Here is an 8,598-nt window from a genome sequence, read left to right as displayed (position 1 = left end):
CCCAGGGGCCACGGAGCCTGGGCTGGTGGGCTACGGGGACTGCACTGGGGGCAGCTGAGCCCAACAGCCATCAGGCCTGGCAGGGGCCGCTCTGGTTGTGCTCTGCGGCTGGTGGGCAGATTGTCACTGCACAGGCACCGGTTGTTTGTGCCACGTCTTTTCTGTGCGGCGCACTGAGGCGAGCAAGCTGTTTGTCCAAGCGTGAGGTTGCTGCGGGCAATATGCTGGACTGCAGCATCTTCAGCAAGGCGCCTGCAGGGAGAGAAACGTGCTGAGGGCACAGGAGAACCCCCTGCTCTCCTTCCTCACAGTGCATGATAGAGTCACTCTCAGCTCCGGGCCTGTCTCAGGCCCAGCAGTAAGAACATGCAGCAGGAATGGCTCGGCCAGTTAAATGTCTGACAGTGTCAATCTCAGACAGTGTTAGGCAACAACTAACTGGCTTCTCTATGCTGCTTTAACTAGAAATGCCTCCTTGCTCACAGGATCCCTATAGTAAAGAGAGGGGGCACAATGGGGTTGGGGGTGAACAAGAACTCACTGGTTTATCTGCCTCCGTTGTCGGACAAGACGATAGCACGAAAACATTGCCATCAGCATGGTAACGAAGATAGCCACACCGAATCCCAGGCAGTACTTCTTGATGAAATTATTGTCTGCGGCATTTGCGTGTTCCTCACCATCCGCACCTGGAAAAACAATGTGGATCTGTTTCACCAGCTGCTGCTTTGAGTGACATGGACAAGAACAACCACAGGAAGGATCCCGCTCCGGGCTGCTGTTGTGCCTGGTGGCTCAGGGGAAGCACAGCAAGCTCTGGAATGCGGGGTCTGTGCACAGGAGGTACTATGGAGGGTCCTGTTTCCTCTCCTTATCTGCTGAATGTGGTTCTGGTGGCCTAGTTCCCAAAAGGACAAAGTTCCTAAGTCCCTGGGAACTGGCTGCAGTGGGAGGGGAGCAACCTCTAACCACGGCCACGGAGCTCTATGAGCGGCCCTTACCTGGAGTGACAGTTGTTGTGTGCATGGCCTCTATTACTCTCAGGGGGACAGTCAGTGTGCGAACTCTGCCGTTCCAAAATGCAAGCCAGCGCATAGGTGCTCCACCTGTCTCTTTAGAAAGGAGGTAAGGGAGTGGGACTGTAAGTAACTGCTTCTCATCAGGAAGATGGTGCAGTTTCTCCACATGTATTTCTAGAAATTCAGTTTCACAAGCCTTTCAGGGAACAGACGGAAATACACCTACCACGTGCTTTGTCCTTCATGATTTTCATTAGCAGAGGGGGCAGTGTCTGCAGATATTTTCCTGTTTCCAGGGCCTCTTTCTGTTTCTCAGGACCTAAACAGAAAGCATTAAGATAACTTTCAGACAAACAAGGTATTAAACTGAACGGTCTTTTCAGTGAAGTCAGTAACGACAACAGCCACCCCTGGGATGCCTGTGGGGTTCCAGCACAACTAAGGATTTAGCACGGCCTTCCCTGGAGGCACTTCTGCAACCAAAGAATGAGAACTTTTCACCACACACTGCAGCTTACCTAAACGCATAACGGCATCACTGAATGGGACCAGGGCATTGTGCGAGGGCAGGGCACACACACACAGGTGTGCATTCTCACTCACACCTGCAGACGCGCCTGGCTGACATTAGGACTGTGAGCTGGCATCTCTCAAAGGAAGTAAAATCTCATGACGTACCCATTTGAATCGCTGGGGCTTCTGTCCTGGAGCTCAGCTGGGAAACTGGATGCCATTCAAGTCCACTAGGAGCTGTCAGCAAACACAGACAGAGCAGCTCCTGTCAGACACCTGTTTACACTGGAATGACAGCACTGCTCCACGGCACTCTCCTCTCCCTGCCACACAGAAGCATCTGGCAAATAGTTGTTGGGTGCCTGCAGTGGCACCGTGACAGTCCAAAAAGGAACCGTGTGTAGAACTGCCTGGAGAAGGGAAGGGGGTGGAAGAGGAAGGGCAAGATCTAAAGGCCCTTTCCTGTGGGACTGCCCTGAGGCTCACAGGCTGGATTATGCTGAGGCTTTGGCAAAGCGTTGCTTATAGGCACAGCATCGACGAGAAACATCTCCTGGTGTTGATGCCCGGGGGCAGCTGGGCCTGCCACTCATGTGCCAGGGTGCTGCTGTTTGGGTGCCATGGTATGCTGTGATTTCTCTCTTCCTTAGGGACCTGCAGTGACTGGAAGGGGCTCAGGTGATGACATGGCACTCCGACCTGTGTCAAAAGTTGCAAAGCTGCAGAGAAGCCAGGTGGGCAGTTGGCTGGCACTCAGCAGCTTTCCAGATACTCTCTCCAGGCCATGTAAAACAATCTTCAGAGAAGGCATAGAAGAACATTTGGCCCCTCAAAGTTTTTTTAGTGGGGAGATCTCTGATGTATGGAGACAAAGTCAACGGGATGCTGGGAGCATGCAGCACCCAAGAAACAGTGACTACCCAAGCTTCTCATGGGGAAGAAATCACCAGGCAGTGAAAAGATGAACCCCCCCTGAACTTCCACAGCCAAATATGAGCAAAGATCATGAGATGAAGACTGGTGACTTACCTCTGCCATCCACCCCAGGCTCAGGGACGCGACTTTGCTTTTGAAATGCACCAAAGGGGCCTGCAGGCACAAGAGTGATCAGACACAGGTGAGGAGAGCTTCCGCTGCGCACTGGGGTCTGCCTTGTTTTTTTTCCTGCAGTGACCTGTGAGGACTGGCTGCAGGTCAGGGAATGACATGGCCCAAACAGCAAAGGAATAGGAGCAAAGACTGGCAAGGGCCGCCTTCCCACTGAAATGTGACAATTCTCCAAGTAAAGAAATACTAATGACTGATCTGTGTACGACCTTCAAAGCACAAAGAGACTTGAAAGACCTTTGGAGAGCCTTACGTACCCAAATAAGCTATTATAGCACTAATTTTTCGACTTCCAAGGAAACAGACACTCACAACTTACCTCGGAGTTTCCCCTGAGGCACAAAAGCAGTCTCCTTCCAGTCATCTGAGGAAGGAGTACCAATGTCATCATCTAGAAGAAAGAACAGAAGAGGGTTGTTCCCATTGCATGCTGTGATCTTCCTCTCCCTTAGTGACAGGGAAGGGGACAGGTAACGGGATGGGAGACTCAGGCCTTGATCGCCAAAGCTATAGAGGGGCCAGGGTGACCTGGAGCCTAGCACTCGGCAGCTTTACAAATGCTCCCTCCTGGCCACATGCAGCACCCCTCCGGGACCGCGTGGAAGAGCATACAAAGAAAAGGTGCCTGAAACACACTGGGCTACAGCTGGGGGTCTCTGTTGGGAACCAGGATTTTTCTATGGGGAGCATCAGGCAGCTGGAGCAGAAATGCTCATGCTTTTCCCAGCACACACCTTCCACGTTCTCCCCTGGGACACCCCCAGGATGAAGAGCATGCTCCAGCCAGCCAGCGGCAGAGCCGTGGGAGCACAGGGCTTCCTCATGCCCTTGCCCAGCTCCTGTGGTGCTGCCTGTCCCCCTTTTCCAATACCCCCCCGCCCCCATCGAAGGCAGCCCTAGGGCTATAAGGCACAGAGCCACTGGAACCAGAACCTGGGCTTCTCACTCTCATTTCCGCTTATTTTTCACCCCATCTCTGCCCACCCACCTGCTCCTGCTGCTCGCCCTGGAGCAGCACAAGTCTCCTGACAACACATGGCTATCAGTAGGAGGACGGCAAGGCAGGTGGGGGCCGTGGCCCCCAGTACTCGTGCCATGCTGCTACCACCACTGCTACAGCCACAACGAGTGCTGCTATTGGGGCACAGAACACCTAGAGCACGCAGCTGGGCATTGTGATCTTGTGGCACAAGGCAGCAATGTGGCAGGGCATAGTGACCTCACATCCCCAGGCTGCTGGCTGGGCCTCCCCACGGGCTGCTCCTCCTGTGCAGCAGGGCTGCATAGAGTGGGTGCTTGTGGCACCCCTTAGTGGGTGAGTGCCAGGCTGCTGGGGAAGAATTACTGGGAGCGTGTCCCACTGGGTAGATCTGTTCCACCGCAAGGACCAGGCTCCCCCTGGGCTTGTTATGGACGCTGAGGATTCCCAGTCATCTAGAGCAGCAGGAGACCATGGCAGATATTTTCACATTTACACTGTGGAAATATATTATTGTGGAATGGTTTGGGTGGGAAGGGACATTAAAGACCCAGAGACTCTGTCAAAGGATAAAGAAAATCGCTCCAGTGTTGTTTTTACTGCTTTGTGCAAATCAAAAGATTGCATTTTGTCTTTTAATGGCCAAAAAAGCCATTTCTTCAGGGACATTGTATTTATTGTCACAGACTCTAACAAAAATGCAAACTGAGCTTTATCTGTAGCATCAATACTTTAGTATTTCGTATCTTGTATTTGACAGTTCCCTCCCAGCCAGTTGCCCGTGCCTTTCTCTCAGCCCATGAGAGCACCACTTACTGCCTCTGGGAACTTGGAAACTGGCAGCATGATGGCCAGCACACACACAAGGTGCTCGTGACGCAGCTCCAGGCGGCTCTCCTGAGGCCCAGCTTCATTTCACGGCCACTCACGCTCTGCTGCTGGACATTCTGCAATGGAAAAGCCACCGGATGCAAATCCCATCCCTCACAGATGGTATCAGACCCCTGCTCTCATGGCAGTCACCACTGCCCGGCATTGGACAGCGCTTCCACTGCCCTTGCTCCTGCCACAAGACACCAACGTCTGCTTCTAGTTCGGCTCGACCATGGGATCCTGTTTGCAACTGAAAAACACACGGAGGCTGCCAGCCACTGCAACACGTGCTGTGAAACCCCTGGCACTGCTGAGTCCCATGAGCAGAGGAGAGAAGCGTCTGCCTGCCATGGACGGGCTGCGGCGGGATTGAATCCTGCCTTCCAATCGGGACACCCCCAGGGAGAGCCTCCCTGGGGACCCAAAGACTTACGGCAGCGCCAACACAGCAGGCAGAAACGCGACGTGCTCCTGACTGCCCGCACTGTTCAAAGCTCCCTGACTTGCGGAATCAAACTCTATAATCCAGAGATGGGTTATAAAGCAGGTATGTTTTATTCCAGCGCTGGGTGCAAGGGGGATAGCTCCTCCAAACTTGCACACCAACTTGTAAAACCTTGATACAGATATAGGTACACCTCATGTATAGTCAATGATTTCCCGTAATTCTAACATGCATCCCTTAATTCTAATACACATTCTTTATCATGCAGACCCCCTCTTGTTATCGCCCATCTTGTCAGGGAGATGCAAATATCAAAAGAGGAGTTGCAACACCTAATCCCCTTCTCACCAGGTGTCTCAGGGAGTTCTCACTCCTTAATCTTCATCCTTCCTGCTCTTCCAGACCCACTGTCTCCATTCCTTGTTATTCTAACTAAATCATTTTCTGTAAACTACCTTTAACTATCCCCCTTTTAGCCCCCCTTTATTCTGAATTCCAGCAGAGCATCTGTTTTTTGCTTCCCTGTTCATCCCTCCCTCTCCCTCTCCCTCCCTCCGCCCTATGACGGCAGCCCTTCAAAGCAACCAACACAACCACGCCAAACCGCAGCCCGGACTCGTCCCGCTCACTGCAATCCAGACCCACTCCATCCGTACAAACCTTCATCCACGCCGTTTCTTAACCGGGCCTCGGCGCCACCCGGATCTTACAGCCAGCGAGCGGCCGGCAAACGAACGGACGTCTTCCTCTTGGTGCCGCACAGCCCAGCACGGCCGGAGCCGCACCACACGATCCGGGCCGGGGCCGGCTCAGGCTCTGCCTCCAGGCTTTTGGGGCCTGCAGCACAGCGAGACCGTGGAGCCGCCCGGGAGCCGCCTCTGGGTGCCGGCAGCGCCGCGAGCTCCTCCCCCGACAGCCCCTCCGTGCCCCCGCACCGAGGCCTGACCCCGTTCGCAGCACAGAGCCCGCTCCTCCCGGCCCCGCTCATGGCCGCCATGGCCCGGAAGTGCTCTCCGCCGCCTGCAGGAAGCACTTCCTGTCACTGTCACGTGGCTCAGGCCGGGCTGGGGCCTGTTGGGGGGGGGCAGCTGCCAGATCTTCTGCCAGTAAACACTTCTGAGCACCTTCTTCTGGAGGTGAACAGCTCTGGAGAAAGGTGCTTTCAAATGTCCACAAAGTGATGTTGATTGTCACACAGTAGCACCCATCACTTGCCTCCTCCATAAATCAGTTACAGTCTTGTTGGTGAACCTGAAGACAAAAGGTCAGCACGCTGGGACAAGCAGCCACACACCAGTATCACAGAATCACAGAATGACCCAGGTTGGAAGGGACCTCATGGATCATGAAGAACAAACCCCCCTGCCTGGCAGGGCCACCAAACATACACCTTTACTAGATCAGGTTGTCCAGGGCCCTGTCCAACCTGGCCCTGAACACCTCCAAGGACGGGGCATCCACAACCTCCCTGGGCAGCCTGTTCCAGGGCCTAACCACTCTCCTAGTAAACAACTTTCCCCCTAACATCCAACCTAAATCTTCCCTCTTTCAACTTCAATCAGTTTCCCCTTGTCCTGCTATTACCAGCCCCCTCCTCATCCTATGTGGAACACCAGTGCCAGCAGTGCGGCCGCCATTTTAGAACCCTCTCCACGTCACCTTGGTCACCGCTGCCGCGAGCAACGCACTCGCCTCTGACAGCTGTGGCAGTTAGCAGCCATGTCAGCAGCTAAGAGGGCTAGGGTAGAAGTTTTCCCTGTTTCAGGTGGGAGGATGGAGCTGGGGGCCCTAGGAGTGAGAAGGAGGAGGGGGCCCGCCATGACCACCAGGCAGAGGATGGGTAAGAGAGCCATATTCCATCATGCCTGGACCAGCCCCGTGACCACCACCCATGTGGAGCCTATGGAGGTGGATCCACCTCCAGATGAGCCAATGGAGGTGGATCCACCGGCAGAGGAGCCCATGGAGGTGGATCCACCTCCAGAGGAGCCCATGGAGGTGGATCCACCCACGGCATAGCTGGCCTGGCACCACACCACCGTGCCAGGCCCCGCGCTGGCATGGTCACAGCTCCACCGTGGCTGGTCCAGGCGCTGAGCTCCTTACCCGCTGCACGGCCCCCGCCCCCTGCATTAGTTGGGTGGCATTTTTGTAACATCTGTTCCTCCTTTGGGCCTATTCTGCAGCCACATTCTGTGGGCCCCCAGTCCCATCTTTACCCTGTTTGTTCCAGTCCCTGTTTCTATAGTTGGTTTTTGGGTTTAGTTTAGTTTTAGAGTTAGGTGTAGGTTGTTGTTAGTGTTTTTGAGTTAGGCATAGGTTATTGTTTGTGTTTTCGAGTTAGGCATTGCTTATTGTTCATTTTTTAGTGTTAGGAGTAGGTTAGGAGTAGGTTTAGTGTTAGTAGTTGGTGTTTTCCTGTTAGGAGTTTGTTCCTCTTCATTCTTTAGTGTTAGGAGTAGATTGTTGTTCCCATAGTAGAGTTAGGCATAGGTTACTGTTGGTACTGTAGGGTTAGGCGTGGGTTCCTACCAGCAGCTGGCAGCAAACAGCGCTCGCTCGGTAAGCACACGTCTGCTTTCTCCCCCAGAGCCGTGAGTGCGACTGCCATGAGAGCGGAGGTCTGATGACATCTGCGAGGGATGGGATTTGCATCCAGTTGCTTTTCCGTTGCAGAATGTCCAGCAGCAGAGCGTGAGTGGCCGTGAAATGAAGCTGGGCCTCAGGAGAGCCGTCTGGAGCTGCGTCACAAGCTTCCTGCATGGCCAGCGCAAGGTAGGTGTGCCTTACTGTAAGCGTGCGCTGAAGCAGTGTTGGTTAAGCACGGCTCACTCCTCTGTCTGCAACAGATGGGCTTTCTGCGCGCTTTATTGCTGTGGCCGGCGTTGAACAGCACAGCAGCAGCGAGGCCTCGAACATGTCCACAACCAGGTACGTGAATGTGAGTAAATTTAGCTGTGTGAATGATGTTATTGTTCATATTAGTAAGGCAGTATTCACATGTGTGTGATGGAGCTCAGGGATAGGTTTATTCTTGCCTGATAAATTTTCCCTTCTTTGACACCCACCCGTCCTCTTGCTTCTCTTCCCCTCACCTGTAAGTGCAGCAATACTGAAGGCTGAGGGCTCTTCTCCGAGGCAGGCGCTAAAGGGCAATTGAAATGCAAGTTTGTTGTCCCTCTTTGTTCTTGGGTCGGTAGCCCAAGGTGACCAAGCTTCAGAGCACTTCTCTAAGTCAGCCTGGAAATGTTTCTAGCAGGAAGTAACTCCATCACAGTGCCTGAGAGTAATGATGCCTCTTTTTCCCCCCTCACAGCAGGCAGCCTCCATAAGAGAGCAGTAGAGCAGCAGGCTGTCTGTGCTATGGCTGCTGAACTGCATTTCTGGCCACCTGAGATCCCTGAGCCCATGCTAATGAAGAACATGCTGCACCACAGACTCTTCTACGGAGCCGTTTTGCAGCTTCTCTGTGCTGGCCATCATGCTGCAAGTTTCCAAGTTCCCAAAGGCAGTAAATGGTGCTCTCATGGGATAGGAGAAAGGCACGGGCAACTGGGTGGGAGGGAACCATCTGTAACTGTTGCCAGCAGCCTGGAGTTGCCAGCTCAGTCTTATCCTGTGGCTACTGCTGCTCCCTATAAGCTGCCAGGCACAGGGTCCTC

The 8,598-nt window shown here is 53.8% G+C and overlaps 2 long non-coding RNA genes across 3 annotated transcripts; both read right to left on the bottom strand.

The window, feature by feature from the left end:
- Positions 1-1,008: 1,008 nt before the first annotated feature.
- On the bottom strand, positions 1,009-1,756 carry LOC146759540 (uncharacterized). The gene is made up of 3 exons (XR_014932322.1): positions 1,698-1,756; positions 1,246-1,338; positions 1,009-1,112 (listed from the first exon to the last, which is right to left on the bottom strand). It is a non-coding gene; the product is annotated as an uncharacterized LOC146759540 (long non-coding RNA).
- Positions 1,757-2,427: 671 nt separating this feature from the next.
- On the bottom strand, positions 2,428-4,587 carry LOC146759539 (uncharacterized). 2 transcript variants are annotated; one of them, XR_014932321.1, is made up of 3 exons: positions 4,435-4,587; positions 2,959-3,030; positions 2,428-2,706 (listed from the first exon to the last, which is right to left on the bottom strand). It is a non-coding gene; the product is annotated as an uncharacterized LOC146759539 (long non-coding RNA). The 2 variants fall into 2 exon arrangements; XR_014932320.1 differs by having other exon boundaries at positions 2,428-2,621.
- Positions 4,588-8,598: the final 4,011 nt, after the last annotated feature.

The sequence above is a fragment of the Coturnix japonica genome, chromosome 10, assembly GCF_054131305.1.
Source record: "Coturnix japonica strain WE chromosome 10, WE-NBRP24, whole genome shotgun sequence".
Classification (NCBI taxonomy): domain Eukaryota; kingdom Metazoa; phylum Chordata; class Aves; order Galliformes; family Phasianidae; genus Coturnix; species Coturnix japonica.
The sequence above is the reverse complement of the archived record's forward strand: the minus strand, read 5'-3'. Positions and strand labels throughout refer to the sequence as shown.